General features: G+C 44.5%; 1 pseudogene; it reads right to left on the bottom strand.

Annotated features, from left to right (window-relative positions):
- LOC141233750 (uncharacterized) overlaps positions 1-21,922 on the bottom strand; it is an 83,720-nt pseudogene that overhangs the window by 11,708 nt on the left and 50,090 nt on the right.

The raw sequence follows: 21,922 nt of genomic DNA, 5'->3' as shown, positions 1-21,922 counted from the left end.
AACATGTACTCTATGACAGGCAAGCAGAGGGCCGCTGTTGTATTAGGACAACTGACTGGTGCTGCGGAACGGGAAGTGGAAACATGGTCGGCCGCAGACCAGGAGTCAGTGTCCACAATCTTTAAAAAGCTACAGACTGTTTTTGAGGATCTTACTGAGGCGGACCTCCGGATGAGGTTCTACAATTGTTCCCAACAGTCGGAGGACAATGTTCGGGACTACGCCTGGCGTTTACAAGGGGCCCTGCGGGCCCTGAAACAGGTTAGTCCGACCAGCATCGAAAATGAAAACAAAATGCTAAAGGACCAGTTTGGCCGGGGACTGTGGTCTCCAGAGGAGACTGTGCGTTGGTGGTCCCTGGATCATCCAGATGCCACCTTTGACAATCTCAAGGGCATGGCTATAAAAGGACTGCAGCCCCTGGAGACAAATGCCATCCAATGTTACCAGGGTGGGGCTACCCCAGTGCCTGCTACACCCACCTTTTCCCCAGTGGCTGCTGAAGCTAAGGTTCCAGCAACGTCCCCTAGAGAGCTGGACAGTCTGCGCTCTGAGGTGCGCCAGCTGAGCAAAACCCTGACCACTGTGCTGAGTGCTCTGCAGCTGCGGACGGAGCCCGAGGAAGGAGGGAAAATCCTGTTAGCCGATAGCCCTGAGGATGTCCCCTGGATGCGAAGGAGGTGACCAACACCACCCTCTACGAGGACCAGTGACCAGCGCTGTTCACAAAAGGACCCTACCTGCTACCGCAAGACCGGACACACCGCCCAGAATTGTCCTTTAAATGAGAAAACCCTGGGTCCGAGGGCCGACACCCAGGAGTAAATTCCCCAGGCCCAGCAGACTGGTACAACAGGTTTGTCGGACACAGGATCTCAGGTAACCATCATGCCTGATGTCCTCTACAAGAGGTTCTGGTCCATGGACGATCTACGTCCGCCAGCTCCAAATCTTTCTGTTTATGCCTCAAATGGACTCCCCCTTAACCTAATCGGGGTTAAGAATGTGACTGTAAAGGTGGGGAGAGTGGAGCTGAAGGACCAGGGGCTAATTGTAGTTGGAGACTAATCCTGATGACACCAATCCGTATATGGTACTTGGCACTAACAATGTTGGTAACTGTTTGGGAGAAGTTGTGTTCTTGCTCCAACAGATAGCTGACACTGCCAGACCAAGACAGAGGAGGGCGCTGCAGAAGGAGATCCGAGTCCTGATGTAACAACAGCAAGTAAGGTTCACAGACGGTGAAATCGGTAATGTGTGGGTGACGGATCCCATACCCATTGTCATCCCCCCAATGAATGAAATGCTTATCTGGTGTAGAGCTGCTATAGGTCTTAGAGGACAGAGCTATCAGGCAGTAGTAGAACCCCTTTGCTCCGAGCACAGACCCACGCTCTTAACCGCCAGGGGAGTGGTAGATGTACGCAATGGGAGGGTGCCCCTGGGTAGCTCCCCTAGTTCTAGTTAGGAAAAAGGACGGGAGCATGAGAATGTGTGTAGATTACCGACAAGTAAATCTCATTACACATAAAGATGCATACCCTTTACCACGCATAGAGGAGTCTCTAGCTGCCTTAAAGTCTGCAAATTAGTTTTCCACCCTTGACCTCACTAGTTGGTACTGGCAATTAGCTGTGGCTGAGGAGGATCGGGAGAAGATGGCCTTTACAACCCCGATGGGACTCTGCGAGTTCAACAGTATGCCGTTTGGACTCTTAATTCCCCCGGAACGTTCCAGAGATTGATGGAGTGCTGCCTGGGGCACCGCAACTTTGAGACTGTGTTACTATACCTGGATGACGTGATAGTGTACTCCAGAACACACGAAGACTACTTGAAACACCTGGCAGAGGTATTTGAGTCGCTGTCCTGGTACGGGATGAAGTTGAAGCCCTCAAAGTGCCACCTGCTCAAGAGAAAGGTACAGTACCTGGGGCACATCGTTAGTCCGGAAGAGGTAGCACCAGACCCGGAGAAGGTCACTGCCATCCAGAAGTGGCCGGAGCCGAAGAATCTCAAAGAGGTGCGTCAGTTCTTGAGACTAGTAGGATACTACCGGAGGTTTGTAAAAGACTACATCAAGAAACAGCTCCTCTGCAAGACCTCCTGGTATGGCAGTCCCCCAAAGGCAGAAATCCCCCATTCCACTGGGGTAAGGAGCAAGCAGAGTCATTTCAGGAAATTGAGGAGATACTGACAGGCGATGAGATCCTAGCCTACCCTGACTACAGCCAACTGTTCCTGCTGTATACAGATGCCAGCAACGAAGGACTGGGAGCTGTCTTAAGTCAGAAGCAGATTTGCCAAGAGAAAGTGATCGCATACACAAGCAGGAAGCTCCGCCCGACCGAGAGGAACCCAGAGAACTATAGCAGCTTTAAGGTGGAGTTCCTGACCCCGGTCTGGACCATCACTGAAAGGTTCAAGCACTATATAGCCTCCAGTAAGTTCACTGCCTTCACTGATAACAACCCCTTGACCCATCTTGAAACAGCTAAGCTAGGAGCACTGGAACAACGATGGATGGCTCGGATGTCAAATTATAAATTTACAATTAAATACCGGGCGGGCCGCAAGAACGCCAACGCCGATGCCCTGTCCAGGATGCCTCGCCAGTCAGACACAGAAGAAGAAGTGGATGACCTGGAAGAGATTGAGCTACCTGCCTTTCACCGGAATGGGATGATCCACGAGCAACGAGCTTCTAGAAGGCAGCGTGGAAAGACGTTAAACCCTCTGCCTCACCACAGCTGGAAAGAGACCCAGGACAGTGACACGGTTGTCAGACACATCAAGGAACTGATAACCCAAGAAGGTTCTTCCCTGGAAAAAGACACATCTCTGCAAGCAAAGCAGCTGTGGAACGAGAGAAGCCGGCTGTTTATCTACCGTGAGAAGCTGTGCCGGAGGTACGTCAATCCAAAAACCCATGAGATGGTATGGCAGATAATGGTCCCCAAGACAGACATCCAAATAGTGTTGGAGGCCTACCACGATCACGCAGGGCACTTTGGCTGGAAAAAGTTAGAGACCCTGCTGAAGTGTCGATTCTACTGGGTAGGAATGCGCAGCTCAATTGAGAGGTGGTGCCGGGACTGTGCACCCTGTGGCCTTAGAAGAAAAGACTACAGCAGCCAGAAGGCACCCCTGCAACCCATCAAGACGACTCGACCCCTGGAGATCGTGGCCCTGGACCATGTCAAGCTGTCTCCCTGCAGGTCAGGGTACTTTTATGCTCTGACCATGGTGGATCACTACTCGCGTTTCCTGGTGGTCGCCCCCGTCAAAGACCTGACGGCAGAGACAGCAGCAAAGACGTTCCAAGCGTATTTCTGCAGACCCCATGGTTATCCTAAGCAGGTGCTGACAGACCAAGGCCCGGCCTTTGAGGCTGAGTTGTTCAAGGAGTTCTGCCATCTCTACGGGTAAGAAAGCCTTACGGGGCCTATGTGTCTCCTGGCTCTGTTACGTATCAGTACTTCAGCGATCCTGGGACCTGTAGTTCTCCAGGGATTCCGGTTATGCCTTACTGGGTCATAGAGATCCCGGTAAGCTTGGACCCGGTGTCCGGTAACTTCTTCGGGGTGAGCTAGTTAAGCTCCTCTGCCCCCTTGGTACTAACTCTCCCCTCGCCTTCGGCCAACTCGGGCCCTCACTAGGCTATACACACTAACGGCAGCTTGCCGCGCTTCACCCATCTTATGACGCCGGCACACCTAAAGCTCACTATTCTGAGCTACAACTGACCTGAGCTCGACTCTGTATTCAGACCTGTACTTGCTGAACTCTCCAGAGGAACTGCTGAATCACTCTCTGTGCACTCCAGACTGAACTGCCTGGCTCCACCTTCCCTATTTATATCCCTAACAGGCTCCCTCTGGTGGTCTGAGGTGAAAGGTGGAGATGTGTGAATGTTTATGGGGGCCTCTTGTGGAGGAATCCATCAATGCACTCTTCCAGGATCTGTGATACCAAGTGCAGCTGGGCGTCACATTCCATCCCCTGGGCTGGTCACTGGCGTCTACCGTGACTGTTATCAGAGGGAACTGAGATCATGGAACCCCTGTTCCTAGGTTTTTTGGGCTGAGCCACCATGATAGGGATGTCTTCACATAATGAGGGATCATGATCATCCTGTTTAGGGAGTCTGGGGATCCGTCCCACTGTGCAAGAATATGGGTTTGCAACACCCTGGTGTGAGCCTGAGCCCAGGCTACGGATTGGATGTAGGCTGTCATGGAGCTGAGGGTTGACATGGCAGACCTTAGCGACACTCTGTTCAGGGCCTTCAGATTCGATATCTTGGATCTCAAAAGTATCTGTTTGTCTTTCGTTAGGAAGGAGGTTTGTCTGGCGGAGTCTAGTAGAACACCCAGAAATGTTTTTTCTGTGGCAGGGACCAGGTCTGACTTTTGATGATTTATCAACCACCCTAGGGTGGTCAGGATTAGGATTCTTCTCTGCAGATCTTCCTGGAGTGATTCCACCGAGGGATATACTAGTAAGAAGTCGTCAAGGTAGGGAATGATGCAGATTTTTTCTTTTCTGATTGAAGCCACTACCTCTGACATAATTTTGGTGAATATTCTTGGTGCTGAGGATATCCCGAACGGCAATACATTGAATTGAAAATGCAGCGTTTGATCCTCTTGAACCACTGCAAACCGTGATAGTATGCGTCCTGTAAGTCGATGGTTGCCATCACATATCCTTGTCCTATCAAAGGAACTGCTGATCTGATGGACTCCATTTTGAATCTTCGGTAGATGATGTATTGGTTTAAGGGTTTCAGATTTATTATTATTCTGTAGGTGCCGTTTGGTTTCTTTATCATAAACAGGCGTGAATAGTGGCCTGTGTGTCTTTCTGTTTTTGGGACTGGTGAAATAGCCCCCAAGGATAGTATGTCTTTTAGGCCTGACATCATTGCGGTTCTTAATCTCGGGGAGGTTAGACGAGTTATCCTTACTTTTCTTGGAGGATATGAGGAGAATTCGATCTTTACCCCTTCTTGAATTACCTTCAAGACCCATTGATTGGAGCAGATCTTTTGCCACTGGGGAAGGTATTTCATGATTTGTCCCCCCACTGCTCTGGCGTCACCGCTTCTGTTGTCGCTGTCCTTTTGGGAAAAAAATATTCCTATCTTTCCCCCCTTTGGGGTAGCTCCACCGACCAGACTTGCCGTTCCCCCTGTACTGGGGATTCTGTTCCCGAGGGGGGCGAAAGGGGGTCTTCTTGTAGTGTCTGGGTTCAGGCAGGGATTTCTTTTTATCAGTCGCCTTCTCCAGGAGAGGGTCAAGGGCCTGGCCAAACATATATTCTCCCCTGAAGGGAATGGAACAAAGTTTTGTTTTAGAAGCCACGTCACCGCTCCACGATTTCAGCCATAGTGCTCGCCTTGTGGAGTTCGATAGGACTGCTGCCCTGGCGTAACCCTCACAGATTCCGCTGAAGCATCCGCCAGGAAGTCAGTGGCTTTCTGCAGTAAAGGTAGGGAAGCTTGTATCTCCTCTCTGGATGTGCTGGTTGAGCCATCTTGACATGGACCGTGCAACACACGTGGAGACTGTTTGTGTCCAGAAGGACTGCTGATGTTTCCCAGGATTTTCTGAGAAGGCTGTCCATCTTGCGGTCCAGAGGATCCTTTAGTTGCGATGAGTCTTCGAATGGCAATACTGTCTTTTTAGCGACTCTTGTCACCTGAATATCGACCTTAGGTATCTCGGTCCAACCTTTTGAGGTTTCTTCATCTACGGGAAACCTGTCTTTCAATTCCGCTGGTGTATTCAGTCGTCTTTCAGGATTTTCCCATTCGTCCAGGATTAGATCCTGAATGTTTATATGTATCGGGAACACCATCTTTTTCTTTGAGCGGAGACCACCGAACATCTCTTCCTGGACTGATCTAGAGGGCTTCTCTTCTTCCACTTCCATCGTTCTTCTTACTGCCAAGAGGAGGTCTTCCATAAATTCCATTGATATAAAAAAAGAATAAAAGGGGAGACAAGGGGTGCAGAGTCTAAGTGTAGATGAATATGTGCATTTGCCACAACAATATTTGTTTTTTGCACTCACCCTTTAGATGTCTTGTATTTTCACTCAAATGATCCGTATAGTGGATCAGCTCTTTGCAATCCTCTGGTCTGCAGCACAAATGCGGGAAGTATGTCAGCCCTGGTATAAGGCTTGCATGTTGGATATTGTAGTGGAGAGAAGATTTCCCTTTTTCAGCGCTTCCAGAGGATAAGGATCGTTACAGATGAATTATTTTTCTCAAAATCAGATTTATTCGGACACTATATTAAGAACAAACAACGCGTTTCTGCCAGCAACGGCCTTCATCAGGTATAATATGCACTTGTAAGGACTTTAAGGAAAGACAATCTTTATAGACTGGTTACTCTTAAGATGTCGTGGTTTTTTTTTTTTTCCCTTTCCTTGACTTGGTTGAATTGATTAGGATTGACACCGCACCCCAATTAAGTTAGGAGAGTGGGTAGTTGTTCAACATTACATTCTAACACCATTCTGTGTACTAGAATGGTATATTTTTTGATATTAGAATGAACATATATACAGTTATATGAAAAAGTTTGGGCACCCCTATTAATGTTTTATAAAAATTGGTGTTTTTGCAACAGCTATTTAAGTTTGATATATGTAATAACTGTTGGACACAGTAATGTTTCTGCCTTGAAATGAGGTTTATTGTACTAACAGAAAATGTGCAATCTGCATTCAAACAAAATTTGACAGGTGCATAAGTATGGGCACCTCACCAGAAAAGTGACATTAATATTTAGTAGATCCTCCTTTTGCAAAAATAACAGCCTCTAGTCGCTTCCTGTAGCTTCTAATGATTTCCTGGATCCTGGATGAAGGTATTTTTGACCATTCCTCTTTACAAAACAATTCCAGTTCAGTTAAGTTTGATGGTCGCCAAGCATGGACAGCCCTCTTCAAATGATCCCACAGATGTTCAATGATATTCAGGTCTGGGGACAGGGATGGCCATTCCAGAACATTGTAATTGTTCCTCTGCATGAATGCCTGAGTAGATTTGGAGCGGTGTTTTGGATCATTGTCTTGCTGAAAGATCCATCCCCTGCGTAACTTCAACTTTGTCACTGATTCTTGAACATTATTGTCAAGAATCTGCTGATACTGAGTGGACAACCATGTATGACCTATTTTGCCTGTATTTTCTCTGGGTTCACTCAGGGAGATTACATTTCCTATTGTCAGGGATTTTTTTGGAACAAATTTACAACCATTTTTTAAATGAGTCCACTAAGGGCTCATTTAGATGCGGGTAGAAGTCATGTGGTTTATGCAAATTCATGATAAATAATAACAAGTCTGTCATAAGTAATGAGGGTCAAGTATTTAATCTTAAGACTTTCATGAACTGTGCTACTGACCACTGGGTTTATATCATTTTTTGCACGATATGCGGAAAACAATATGTGGGATCTACAAGCCGCAGTGTAAGAAAAAGACTGTCGGAGCACATTTATGACATTAACAATGTCACTACCCGCAGTCTTTCGGGGGCTTCCAAACATTTTTTGAATGAACACAAGGGGGATTTAAGTAGCCTGCGAGTAAGTGCTTTGGAATTTGTTTCTGCTCCACGGCGAGGTGGAGATAGGTTTAAATTACTCCAGATGACTGAAGCTCGATGGATTCTAAAACTAAATACCAGATACCCAGCAGGACTAAATCTAAGACATGAATTGATGTATCTATATTAAAAAAGTTGGAACAAATTGAGGAATTTATTAAATACATTTTTTATTTTTTTTATTTTTTGTGATCAATCTAGGGGACTCTATAATCAATAGTATACAAAACAAAGCATGCTAATTACGTTTTGTAATAATTTCCAGCCATTCTCATATGGTTTTAAAATAGAGATATTATTTTATTTTTTTGGGGGAAAAGTATGCCCTTGAAATCAAATGTTAGAACAATAATTTTTAGAAAATAGGTAATGATATCATTAGAAGCTCTTATTGTTACATATATATTTAAATAATGCATCAATTGTTTATTCAATGAATTCATATATATAAAAAACTTGGGTAAAAAGTGATCAAATAATTAGTGCATTACTAAGTGACAGTTCACATTGTAATATGTTTGTAGAGGATGGATGTAGTATAGGGTTATACTAGTGTTTAGATCACTGCTAGCCTTGAATTAGTGAGCTAATATCACAGCTGATTTTGGTGGGTGTTACCCTTGGCAGCTTCCCTTGACTGTTTTCCTTGAAAAGTGCAACATTTATTCAGTACTTTATGCTATGACTAAGGGTCAAATATGATCCGAAACGCGGAAGCTTACACATGCTTTTATCTCTGTTGGAATTGTATTTTTTAACGATTGATTAAATAAAGGCTTTTTCTAATTTTTCTACATCGTGTGCTGGAAAACTATTTTTTACTTTCACTGAGGATTTTTCTCCCAGATGGGGATGGACTAATTCCGAGCACCGAGATCATGGAAAGGAGGACTGGCAGGCTGGGCCAGGTGAGCTGAAGATCTTTTTCTTACTTGCTGAATAACACAGACACTATTCAATACAGCAGGGTTGAGAGGTATTTTGTGGGACAAAATTACAGCATTTTTGAAAGACACCATTCACTTTACTGTGCAAGATATAGAAAACAAGGGCAATGAATTCTAAATAAAGTGAAATGGTGCAGAAGAAAAAAACAAACATTTTACTGCTTTCAAAAAACTCTAAACTTTGCAAACAAATTGTTTGGCTTGTGTTTCAATTTTCTAAGACCCGTTTTTAACCCCTTAATAACATCTGACGTACTAATACGCGTCTGTGCCCTGGGACTTAAGAGCCAGACCCGTATTAGTACGTCATGGCGATCGCGCGCGCACACAGGCTGTGCGGGCGCGATCGCCGCCGGGTGTCAGCTGATTGTCACAGCTGACACCCGGTACTATGTGCAAGGAGCGGTCCTGCACCGCTCCCAGCACATTAACCCCCGCGATGCTGCGATCGAAGTCGATTGCGGCATTGCGGGGGCAAGGGGAGGTGATCGGCGATACTCACCTCCTCTTCCGGCTTCCAGCGCAGTCTGCAAAGGCTTCCCGGGTGTTGCCATGATGACCGGATGTCGTCATGACAACATCCGGGTCACCAGAGAGCAGGAAGATTGCTTGGGCATGCGCAGTGCATCTCCAAGCAATCTTCACACTTTGCACTTCTGACAGCCTTCATGGCATAGGGATGGTGCTTCATTCCTGTGCCATGCAGGTGATCAGAAAAAAAAAAGTGAAAGTCCCAGAGTGGGACAAAGTAATAAAGTGTATAAACTGTGTGAAAGTGGAAAAAAAAAAAAAATGTGCAAAAATATTATAAAAAAATAAAAAAAATAATACACCAAAAATAAAAATATAATGTACCCATCAATAAATATTATTATAAAAAAAAAAAAAAAAAACAACAATAAAAGTACACATATTTGGTATCGCCGCGTCCGGAACAACCTGACCTATAAAACTGTCCCACTAGTTAACCCCTTCAGTGAACACGGTAAAAAAAAAAAAAAAAACGAAGCAAAAAACAATGCTTTATCACCATACCGCCAAACAAAAAGTGGAATAACACGCGATCAAAAAGACGCATATAAATAAAAATGATACCGCTGAAAGCGTCATCTCGTCCCGCAACAAACAAGCCGCCATACAGCTCCATCAGCCGAAAAATATAAAAGTTATAGCTCTCAGAATAAAGCGATGCTAAAAAATATTTTTTTCTATAAAATAGCTTTTATTGTGTATAAGCGCCAAAACATAGAAAAATGATACAAATGTGGTACCGCTGTAAATGTACTGACCCGAAGAATAAAGCTACCTCATCAATTTTACCACACGCGGAACAGAATAAAAAAAAACAAAAAAACAATTCCTGAATTGTTGGTTTTTGTTTATTCTGCCTCCCAAAAATCGGAATAGAAAGCGATCAAAAAATGTCACGTGCCTGAAAATGGCATCAATAACAACGTCAAGTCATCCCGCAAAAAACGAACCATCACATGACTGTCTGCCAAAATCTGGAAAAATTATAGCTCTCAAAATATGGCGATGCAAAAACTAGATTTTACAAAAAATGCGTCTTTTAGTGTGTGACAGCTGTCAGTCATAAAAACCCCATATGATTCTGGCATTGCTGTAATCACACCGACCCGAAGAATAAAGTCGTCTAATCACTTATACCGCACAAGGAACGGCGTCAAAAATAAACTCTTGGGTTAGGATTGGGCTAGGGTTAGGGCTGAGTTTGGGGTTAGGGTTGTGCTGGGGCTAGGGTTGTGCTGGGGCTAGGGTTGTGCTGGGGCTAGGGTTGTGCTAGGGCTAGGGTTGTGCTAGGGCTAGGGTTGTGCTAGGGTTAGGGCTGGGGTTGGGATTTTTTTCAAAAGTAAGAAAAAAAGATGACGATATGGCGACTAGTGTTGAGAGCAAGTGCTCGCTACTTGAGTTTGCATCGGGTGCTCTGGTATGCATTGAGTATCGTGGGTATTTGAGTGACATGCTCGAGTCTCTGCCCCATATGCTTCGCGGCCAAAAAACTTTACGGGGATTGCCTGCCATGCACGAGCGATCCCCGCATGTTTTTTTTTGGGTGTCTAATAACCGTGAAACATGCGGAGCAGGGACTCGAGCATGTCACTCGAGCACACGCTGTACATGGTGCATACCTGAGTACCCGATGCAAACTCAAGTAGCGAGCACTTGCGCTCAAGAATAATGACAACTTATTCAATATGATGACCTAATGTAAACAAATTCTGTGCAGTACCTCTGGGTTCAAAATGTTCACTATACACCTTAATAAAATCCTTGAGGGGTATAGTTTCCAAAATGGGGACACTTGTGGGGGAGCTCCACTGTTTAGGCACATCACGGGCTCTCCAAACGCGACATGGTGTCCGCTAACAAATTGAATGGAAAATCGGCTCAAATTGTTAGCGGACGCCATGTTGCGTTTGGAGAGCCCCTGTGTGCCCAAACATTGGAGCTCCCCCACAAGTGACCCCATTTTGGAAACTAGACCCCCCAAGGCACCTATCTAGATGCATAGTGAGCACTTGGAACCCCCAGGTGCTTCACAAATTGATTCGTAAAAATGAAAAAGTGAAAAAAAAAACACTTTTTCATTTTTATGAATCAATTTGTGAAGCACCTGGGGTTCCAAGTGCTCACTATGAATCTAGATAGGTGCCTTGGGGGGTCTAGTTTCCAAAATGGGGTCACTTGTGGGGGAGCTCCAATGTTTGGGCACACAGGGACTCTCCAAATGCAACATGATATCCGCTAACAAATTGAGCCGACAATTTGTTAGCGGACGCCATGTTGCGTTTGGAGAGCCCCTGTGTGCCCAAACATTGGAGCTCCCCCACAAGTGACCCCATTTTGGAAACTAGACCCCCCAAGGCACCTATCTAGATGCATAGTGAGCACTTGGAACCCCCAGGTGCTTCACAAATTGATTCGTAAAAATGAAAAAGTGAAAAAAAAAACACTTTTTCATTTTTATGAATCAATTTGTGAAGCACCTGGGGTTCCAAGTGCTCACTATGAATCTAGATAGGTGCCTTGGGGGGTCTAGTTTCCAAAATGGGGTCACTTGTGGGGGAGCTCCAATGTTTGGGCACACAGGGACTCTCCAAATGCAACATGATATCCGCTAACAAATTGTCGGCTCAATTTGTTAGCGGATATCATGTTGCATTTGGAGAGTCCCTGTGTGCCCAAACATTGGAGCTCCCCCACAAGTGACCCCATTTTGGAAACTAGACCCCCCAAGGCACCTATCTAGATGCATAGTGAGCACTTGGAACTCCAGGTGTTTCACAAATTGATTCACAAAAATGAAAAAGTGTTTTTTTTTTCACTTTTTCATTTTTACTAATCAATTTGTGAAGCACCTGGGGGTTCCAAGTGCTCACTATGCATCTAGAAAGGTGCCTTGGGGGGTCTAGTTTCCAAAATGGGGTCACTTGTGGGGGAGCTCCAAAGTTTGGGCACAGAGGGGCTCTCCAAACGCAATGTGGTGTCCGCTAACAATTTGAGCCGATTTTCCATTCAATTTGTTAGCGGATACCATGTTGCATTTAGAGAGTCCCTGTGTGCCCAAACATTGGAGCTCCCCCACAAGTGACCCCATTTTGGAAACTAGACCCCCCAAGGCACCTATCTAGATGCATAGTGAGCACTTGGAACCCCTAGGTGCTTCACAAATTGATTCGTAAAAATGAAAAAGTGTTTTTTTTTTCACTTTTTCATTTTTACGAATCAATTTGTGAAGCACCTGGGGGTTCCAAGTGCTCACTATGCATCTAGAAAGGTGCCTTGGGGGGTTTAGTTTCCAAAATGGGGTCACTTGTGGGGGAGCTCCAAAGTTTGGGCACAGAGGGGCTCTCCAAACGCAATGTGGTGTCCGCTAACAATTTGAGCCGATTTTCCATTCAATTTGTTAGCGGATACCATGTTGCATTTAGAGAGTCCCTGTGTGCCCAAACATTGGAGCTCCCCCACAAGTGACCCCATTTTGGAAACTAGACCCCCCAAGGCACCTATCTAGATGCATAGTGAGCACTTGGAACCCCTAGGTGCTTCACAAATTGATTCGTAAAAATGAAAAAGTGTTTTTTTTTTCACTTTTTCATTTTTACGAATCAATTTGTGAAGCACCTGGGGGTTCCAAGTGCTCACTATGCATCTAGAAAGGTGCCTTGGGGGGTCTAGTTTCCAAAATGGGGTCACTTGTGGGGGAGCTCCAAAGTTTGGGCACAGAGGGGCTCTCCAAACGCAATGTGGTGTCCGCTAACAATTTGAGCCGATTTTCCATTCAATTTGTTAGCGGATACCATGTTGCATTTAGAGAGTCCCTGTGTGCCCAAACATTGGAGCTCCCCCACAAGTGACCCCATTTTGGAAACTAGACCCCCCCAAGGCACCTATCTAGATGCATAGTGAGCACTTGGAACCCCTAGGTGCTTCACAAATTGATTCGTAAAAATGAAAAAGTGTTGTTTTTTTTTTACATAGTGATACATAGTTTGTAAAGCCGAATAAAGACTTGCGTCCATCAAGTTCGACCTGTAAGTTCTGTAGTTGCGAAAGTTGATCCAGAGGAGGGCAAAAACCCCAAATGATTTAGCCAATCTTCACCTGAGGAAAAATTCCCTCCCGACTCTGAAACCAGCAGTCAGAATAAATCCCTGTATCAACCTACTATTTTATTCTATTTTTAAGTATATGCAGAAATCTGCCTGGTATCTAGAAAAGCATCCAGTCCCCGCTTGAACTGGTGTAGTGAATCCGACATTACCGTCTCCTCACTCATTGAATTCCATATTCTCACTGCTCTTACCGTAAAGAACCCCTTCCTATGCTGGTGCTGAAACCTTTTCTCTTCCAGTCTTAGTGAGTGCCCTCTTGTTACCGTAATATCCCTCCTTTTGAACAAATCCCGGGCAAGGTCTCTATACTGTCCCCTAACATATTTGTACACATTTATTATGTCCCCCCTCAACCTTCTCTTTTCCAGGCTGAATAGTCCTAGTTTTGCCAACCTCTCTGGGTATTGCAGTCCCTCCATTCCCTTTATTAATTTTGTTGCCCTCCTTTGTACCTTTTCAAGCTCATTTATATCCTTTCTATATATTGGGGCCCATAACTGAGCACAGTATTCCAAGTGTGGTCTGACCAGTGCTTTGTACAGTGGAAGAACAATGTTCTCATCCTTTGCAGCTATACCTCTTCTGATACATCCCATTACCCTGTTTGCCCTTACAGCAGCGCCTGACTTTGGGCACTCCAATTTAGTTTGCTATCAATCAAGATGCCCAAGTCCTTCTCCATCTCTGAATTCCCCAATGATTTCCCATTCAGTGAGTACTGGTGACTTCCATTTTTCCTTCCCATATGTATGACCTTACATTTCTCCTCGTTAAACCTCATTTGCCATTTAATGCTCCACCTACCCAGCTTATCCAAATCCCTCTGAAGGTCTTCACTATCCTCTTTTGTATTAATTGTTTTCACTTTTTCATTTTTACGAATCAATTTGTGAAGCACCTGGGGGTTCCAAGTGCTCACTATGCATCTATAAAGGTGCCTTGGGGGGTCTAGTTTCCAAAATGGGGTCACTTGTGGGGGAGCTCCAAAGTTTGGGCACACAGGGGCTCTCCAAACACAACATGGCGTCCGCTAATTATTCAAGCAAATTTTACAATCAAAAAGTCAAATGGCGCTCCTTCCCTTCCAAGCCCTGCCGTGCGCCCAAACAGTGTTTTTTCCCCAAATATTGGGTATCTGCGTGCCCAGGGGAAATTGCAGAACAAATTTTGGGGTCCATTTTTTCTTGTTACCCCTGTGAAAATAAAAAAAATTGGGTCTAAAGTAACATTTTTGTGAAAAAAGTTAAATGTTCATTTTTTTCTTCCACATTCAAAAAATTCCTGTGAAGCACCTGAAGGGTTAATAAAGTTCTTGAATGTGGTTTTGAGCACCTTGAGGGGTGCAGTTTTTAGAATGGTGTCACTTTTGGGTATTTTCTGTCAAAAACACCTCTCCAAGTCACTTCAAATATGATGTGGTCCCTAAAAAAATGGTTTTGTAAATTTTGTTGGAAAAATGAGAAATCGCTGGTCAACTTTTAACCCTTATAGCTCCCTAACAAAAAAAAATTTTGGCTCCAAAATTGTGCTGATGTAAAGTAGACATGTGGGAAATGTTATTTATTAACTCTTTTGTGTGACATATCGCTCTGATTTCAGGGCTTAAAAATTCAAATTTTGAAAATTGCAAAATTTTCAAAATTTTCGCCAAATTTCCGTTTTTTTCACAAATAAACGCAAGTGATATTGAAGAATTTTTTCGACAATCATGAAGTACAATATGTCATGAAAAAATAATCTCAGAATCAGGGGGATCCGTTGAAGCGTTCCAGAGTAATTACCTCATAAAGTGACAGTGGTCAGAATTGTAAAAATTGGCCTGGTCATTAACGTGCAAACCACCCGCGGGGCTTAAGGGGTTAATACTTACCATTTTGGGGAACAACTTTTTGATTGCTCCATCAAATGAATAGTCGTTACTTACCGGTAACGGGATTTTTCAGAGACCATGACAGCAGCAAGAGAGAGGGGATCCGCCCACCAAGGAGAGGAAACCTACAGGCTTAAAAGGGCGCCACCTCTCTCCCGCCTCAGTTTGGATTACAGAGCATTGAGAGGACCGCCGGGTTAATGAACACAGCAAACAATCACAAAATTGCCATACCACACGACACCTATTGAGTGTGAGATTATAATTAATAAAAGGGGAGTGCTCCCACAAACGTGAAGGGAGGGAATGTAAGGGTGGTGTCATGGTCTCCGAAAAATCCCATTACCGGTAAGTAACTTACGATTTTATCGGTTGACCATGACAGCACCACGAGAGAATTACAGAGATGAAGTAATCTTTTGAAGGACCACAGCCTGGAACACTCTTCTCCTAAAGGTGAGGTCAGCCGATATACCCATATCTAACCTATATAGTGTCTATGGAATGGAGAGGGACAGGACCAGGTAGCAGCCCTACATATGTCTTCTGTCAAGACACCTGTCTTCTCAGCCCAGGAGGTCGCCACAGCCCGGGTGAAATGAGCCTTCAGCCCTTCTGGTACTTCCTCGCCGCTAGATGTATATGCTAGAGAAATGGCCTCCCTATTCCATCTAGCTATGGTGGACTTCGTGACTTAAGACCGTTTCCTAGCCCCTTGGTAGGATATAAACAACGAGTTATCTTTTCTAAAGCTTTTTGTAACTGAAAGGTACCTAACCACACATCTCCTCACTTCTAACGTATGTAGCTCCACCTCTTTCTGGTTACTAGGATTTGGACAAAAGGAGGGTAGGAGGACTTCATGAAGTCTGTGGAAACGAGTGGCTACCTTAGGGAGAGAGAATGATTTTGAGACCAGATCCTGCCTATCATCCAGAATTTTAGTAAACGGCGAGGCCAGAGACAGGGCCTGGATGTCACTAATGCTCCTGGCCGAGGTTAAAGCTATTAACAAAGTGGTCTTAAGGGAGAGGGATTTAAGGGTTGCTGACTATTGGCTCAAAGGGCGAGCTAGTCAAGGCCTTTAGAACCAAATTTAAATCCCAGGGAACCAAGCTGCTTTTAATAGATCTAGTTCTAAAAGCTGCCTTAATGAACCGACAAACCCAGTAGTTACCCGCTAGATCACAGCTATATAGGGCACCCAAGGCAGAAACCTGAACTTTAAGGGTGCTGGTGGATAACCTTAGTTCATGACCTTTTTGTCAAAACTCCAAGATGTTTCCTATTGGCGCCCCCCATCAACCACAGAACCAGAGAAAGACAAAAACTTTCTCCAAGTTCTGGCATAAATTTGGGTTGCAACAGGTTTTCTGCTGTGCATCAGGATGATTTCTAGACCTTGGGAAAAACCTTTCCGATTTAGCAGTGTCCTTTCAAGTTCCACCCCGTCAAGTGGAGGCCAGTTGCTTGAGGATGGAATATCGGACCCTGGAGAAAGAGATACGGAATCTCTGGAAGAACCCAAGGATCGGAGATGGACATGCTCCTTAGGCATGAGAACCAGGGCCTCCTGGGCCAAAAGGGTGCGATCAGCAGAACCCTGGCCTTGTCCTCCCTGATCTTTCTTATGACCATGAGAAGAAGAGCCAACCGGGGTGGGGGAGGCATACGCCAGGCTGAAATCCCAATGTATCATGAGAGCGTCCACAGCTAGGAGATTTAGGGAACACAAGATCTTTGTCTTCCGATTTAGTTTTGTGGCAAACAGATCTACCTGACAGGAGGCTATTTGGGTAAAAATTCATTGATTTAGTTCCCATTCCCCTTGCATCAGAGGATAGCAGCTTAGGAAATCTGCTCTGGTGTTTTCTTTTCCCCTTATATGGAGGGCCATCAGGGAAAGGAGGTGACTTTCTGTAATCTGGAAGAGATGATCTGTCCCTCTCATCAGCTATCTTGACCATGTACCCCCCTGGTGGTTCACATATGCTACCGCAACTAGGTTATCCAAGAGGATCTTTACATTCTGGCCCTGAAGGAAAGGTAAGAAATTATTCACCGCCTTGTCTACCGCCAGAAGTTCTTTTGCATTGAAGGAGAGACCCTTTTCGATATCTGACCAGGTCCCCTGGGCTACCATGTCTCCCAGATGGGCTCCCCACCCTCTGGGACTCGCATCTGCGGTAATTATTCTAGTGACCATAAGTACACAAGGAACCCCTCGAGATAGGTTAGGCTCATCCTGCCACCACTATAAAGATTTTACTGACCGGGGTGATAAGGACATCTTCCCTTCCAAGTGCCCCTTAAGAGAAACTTCATTAATTAGCAGATCCCACTGTAGAACCCTGGAATGGTATTGTGCTCACAGAACCCCTGGGAAGCACGATGTCAGGGTACCCAACAGATACAATGCACCTCAAAGGGACCTGACAGAATTTGCTATGGCTTTCTTCACCTGGCCCCTCATTTATTGCATTTTAGCTTCCGGTAGGTAGCAGTCTTGAGATTCATAATCCCCAAAAAGTGCTGAACTGTCGAGTAATCTGGATCGTGTGCTCGCGATTCAGGACGAAATCCGTGACACAGTGATGGCAGGGTGAGATATTGCATGATCGCCCCGGTGTCGTCTGAGGAATCCCTGACACTGCGCATTAAAAAGAATATTGCACAGTGACAAGATCCTGCTGAGCAACTGAGAGTTGGAATTGACAACCGACACATGCGCAGAGTAGCAAGGACTAGCCCAGCCCCTGAAACAGGCATCACTGATGACGCTTCATTCAGGGTGCAGAAAGAGGCAGCAGCAGTGACCGCAGCCTCTGCTCCCTGATCGCGTCCGTCTTCATATCCCAGGATGCACTGGGGATTTTCAAACTAAATCTTATCAAACAGGATGTTAGTAAAAAAAACAAATATATACACACACATACAAACACACCCCAGTTAGATAAATTCAGATTAACTTTTAATTAAAGTATATTAGAAAAGCAATTAGATTATTAAATTAAATAGAGATTTAGAATTAAATCAGTGTTGGTTTCAGACAACCCCTTTAAATTGTTAATTGAAATAAAAACAGTTCCCCGTTGTATTAATAAGGCAGTGATTCCAACTGTATTACCACTGGGAGACCCCCAACTCACACTCCTATTTCCCGAGTGCCTTCCATGCCAAGCTTGGTTATGGAGGCTTTGGATTACCATCCATACTGTTCAGCACAGATCATGCTTCTTACAGTGGTGGCCAAAAGTATTGGCACCCCAGCAATTCTGTCAGATAATACTCAGTTTCTACCTGAAAATGATTGCAATCACAAATTCTTTGGCATTATTATCTTCATTTCATTTGCTTGCAAGGAAAAAACACAAAAGAGAATGAAGCAAAAATCAAATCATTGATCATTTCACACAGAACTCCAAAAATGGGCCAGACAAAAGTATTGGCACCCTCAGCCTAATACTTGGTTGCTCGACCTTTAGCCAAAATAACTGCGAACAACCGCTTCCGGTAACCATCAATGAGTTTCTTACAATGCTCTGCTGGAATTGTAGACCATTCTTCTTTGGCAAACTGCTCCAGGTCCCTGATATTTGAAGGGTGCCTTCTCCAAACTGCCATTTTGAGATCTCTCCACAGGTGTTCTATGAGATTCAGGTCTGGACTCATTGCTGGCCACCTTAGAAGTCTCCAGTGCTTTCTCTCAAACCATTTTATAGTGCTTTTGGAAGTGTGTTTTGGGTCATTGTCCTGCTGGAAGACCCATGACCTCTGAGGGAGACCAAGCTTTCTCACACTGGGCCCTACATTATGCTGCAAAATTTGTTGGTAGTCTTCAGACTTCATAATGCCATGCACACTGTCAAGCAGTCCAGTGCCAGAGGCAGCAAAGCAACTCCAAAACATCAGGGAACCTCCGCCATGTTTGACTGTAGAGACCGTGTTCTTTTCTTTGAATGCCTCTTTTTTTTCCCTGTACACTCTATGTTGATGCTTTTTCCCAAAAAGCTCTACTTTTGTCTCATCTGACCAGAGAACATTCTTCCAAAACGTTTTAGGCTTTCTCAGGTAAGTTTTGGCAAACTCTAGCCTGGTGTTTTTATGTCTCGGGGTAAGAAGTGGGGTCTTCCTGGGTATCCTACCATACAGTCCCTTTTCATTCAGACGCCGACGGATAGTACGGGTTGACACTGTTGTACCCTCGGACTGCAGGGCAGCTTGAACTTGTTTGGATGTTAGTCGAGGTTCTTTATCCACCATCCGCACAATCTTGCGTTGAAATCTCTCGTCAATTTTTCTTTTCCGTCCACATCTAGGGAGGTTAGCCACAGTGCCATGGGCTTTAAACTTCTTGATGACACTGTGCACGGAAGACACAGGAACATTCAGGTCTTTGGAGATGGACTTGTAGCCTTGAGATTGCTCATGCTTCCTCACAATTTGGTTTCTCAAGTCCTCAGACAGTTCTTTGGTCTTCTTTATTTTCTCCATGCTCAATGTGGTACACACAAGGACACAGGACAGAGGTTGAGTCAACTTTAATCCATGTTAACTGGCTGCAAGTGTGATTTAGTTATTGACAACACCTGTTAGGTGACACAGGTAAGTTACAGGTGCTGTTAATTATATGAATTAGAGAAGCATCACATGATTTTTCAAACAGTGCCAATACTTTTGTCCACCCCCTTTTTTAGGTTTGGTGTGGAATTATATCCAATTTGGCTTTAGGACAATCCTTTTTGTGTTTTTTTCATTGAAGACAAATTAAATGAAGATAATAATACCAAAGAATTTGTGATTGCAATCATTTTCAGGAAGAAACTGAGCATTATCTGACAGAATTGCAGGGGTGCCAATACTTTTGGCCACCACTGTATACAAGTCATTACCCTAGAAAGGATGTTCCTTAACATATTTCCCAGGAAAATCCATTTTGGTTTTGTTTTTGTATGTTTTATTGTGAGTCCTTAAAAGTGGCGTAATACTCTGACAACGTTGTTGACATCAGTGACCTGGGAGTCAGAAATGCTTCCAGAGGCCTTCCCCATGCTGTTCCCATGTCATTTGAGCACTGTTCCCATCGATTTGGGCAATTTTTAGGCCCTCTGCAGACCGCCTGGGGGAACCGCCTGAAAAATGCTCAAGTTTCCCATAGACTTTCATTGAGCACGTTTCTCGGGTCGAGCACCCGAGTATTCCAATTTGCTCGTCCCGAGCAATGAGTACCCGAGCATTTTAGTGCTCGCTTATCACTAGATATCAGGTTCGGTGAGGTAGATCTGTGTGACATCGGCATAGAGGTCATACTGAAAGCCATGAGACTCTATGAGCTGTCCAATGCCGAAGGTGTAGATGGAGAAGAGCAAGGGTCCCAGAAATGTTCCTTAGGGGACACCGACAGATAGGAGGCGGGATGAGGAGGTGGTGTGTGAGTGGGAGACACTAATGTCCTGTCTGTCTATGAAGAGATCCAAAATAGGGCCAAGTCTGTGATGCCGAGAGATGAGAGAGTCTGTAGTGGTATCCATCACAACCACATTGCCACCTTTGTCGGACGGCTTTATGGTTATGATTTGATCCTTTTCAAGTCTGCGTAGTGAATCCATTTCACCTCTTGCAAAGTTATGTTATTCCCAATGATTAGTTTTTGTCAGTTGTATGATGTCCTCCGTAACCAAATGAAGGAAGACATCTATGGAACTTAAGTCTCCAGTAGGAGGTGGCAGTCTAGAAATTTTATTTTTAAGGTCCGTGAAGGGACCAATGTATTCGGGTTCACCTCATCAAGATGATATAGCAACCTCACGCCTTGTAAAAGGTTATTGGGCATTCCCAAGTTGTCACACTCCTTTCTATCCTCCCTAAGGAAGTGCTCTTTTCATTTCATAGATGCAGGACTTTTATTATTTCAAATTTGTCAATATCAGTGGTGTGGATAAAACTTAAAACTATACTCAGTACGCACATTTCATCAGTAGTGAGGGGCATTGATGATAGATTGATGACCTGTGTTGTTAAACGGGATTCCGCTGGTTGGATCGGCTCCTGAGCAGGTAGTTCAGATCTAAAAACTCCCTCTCTGCGGGGTTCTCCTGTTATTTCCTCTCCCCTGATATCTACACCTTCCTTTTAATTTTCCCTTTTGGGTTTTCGATTTTGTATCAGTATGTGAGACCTCTGTTTCAGAGTAGGATAAGTCTATCTCAGGAATATAATTCTGTCTGGTAAGCGCCACTGAATATTCCTTGTTTTCCCTGAATTCTTCAAGGTAATAAAGAACTTGTGTTTACACTCTTTTAGGTGGTATTGGTACCTTTCTAACTTGTTCTGTAACTGTGTTTCTTTTTTTGCGAAGTCCAGTTCTGACGAGAATTTTTTAGTTACCTCTATTTGCTCCTTAAGGGCTTCCTTTTTACGGTGCCAGTAGGGAATAATTGACACTTCCTTCCTCGTTTTTCCCAAATAGTGAAGGCTGGTGGTATCACCCTACTAGGCTAGCACATGTAGGGTATCCATGCATGTGTATCTGTATCATTTTTTGACCATAATGGTAAGCTGAGGTTCCAATCTCGTTCTTGATCTACACCATCCTTACGTAAGTAATACACACTGTACATAACGGTAAAATATCTTTGCCCAATCATTTTCTTGTTCTATACCGCAACCTCTGAGATCATCTGCCTCTTTAGAGTACCACTGTGTGTTTATAAAAATATCAGAGTATATCCCATTTGTTTACAGTGATCCGTGACCATGTGTCTTCTTGGGGGATTGAAGGAGCAATAAAAAATATGTGTCCCTTAATGTGGATCTCCATTTTCCAGCTGCAACCCAT

Source organism: Phyllobates terribilis, unplaced genomic scaffold (genome assembly GCF_046119375.1).
Source record: "Phyllobates terribilis strain yellow unplaced genomic scaffold, ASM4611937v1 Scaffold_614__1_contigs__length_971095, whole genome shotgun sequence".
In the NCBI taxonomy this organism is placed as follows: Eukaryota; Metazoa; Chordata; class Amphibia; order Anura; family Dendrobatidae; genus Phyllobates; species Phyllobates terribilis.
This window is presented reverse-complemented; position numbering and strand designations above follow the sequence as displayed.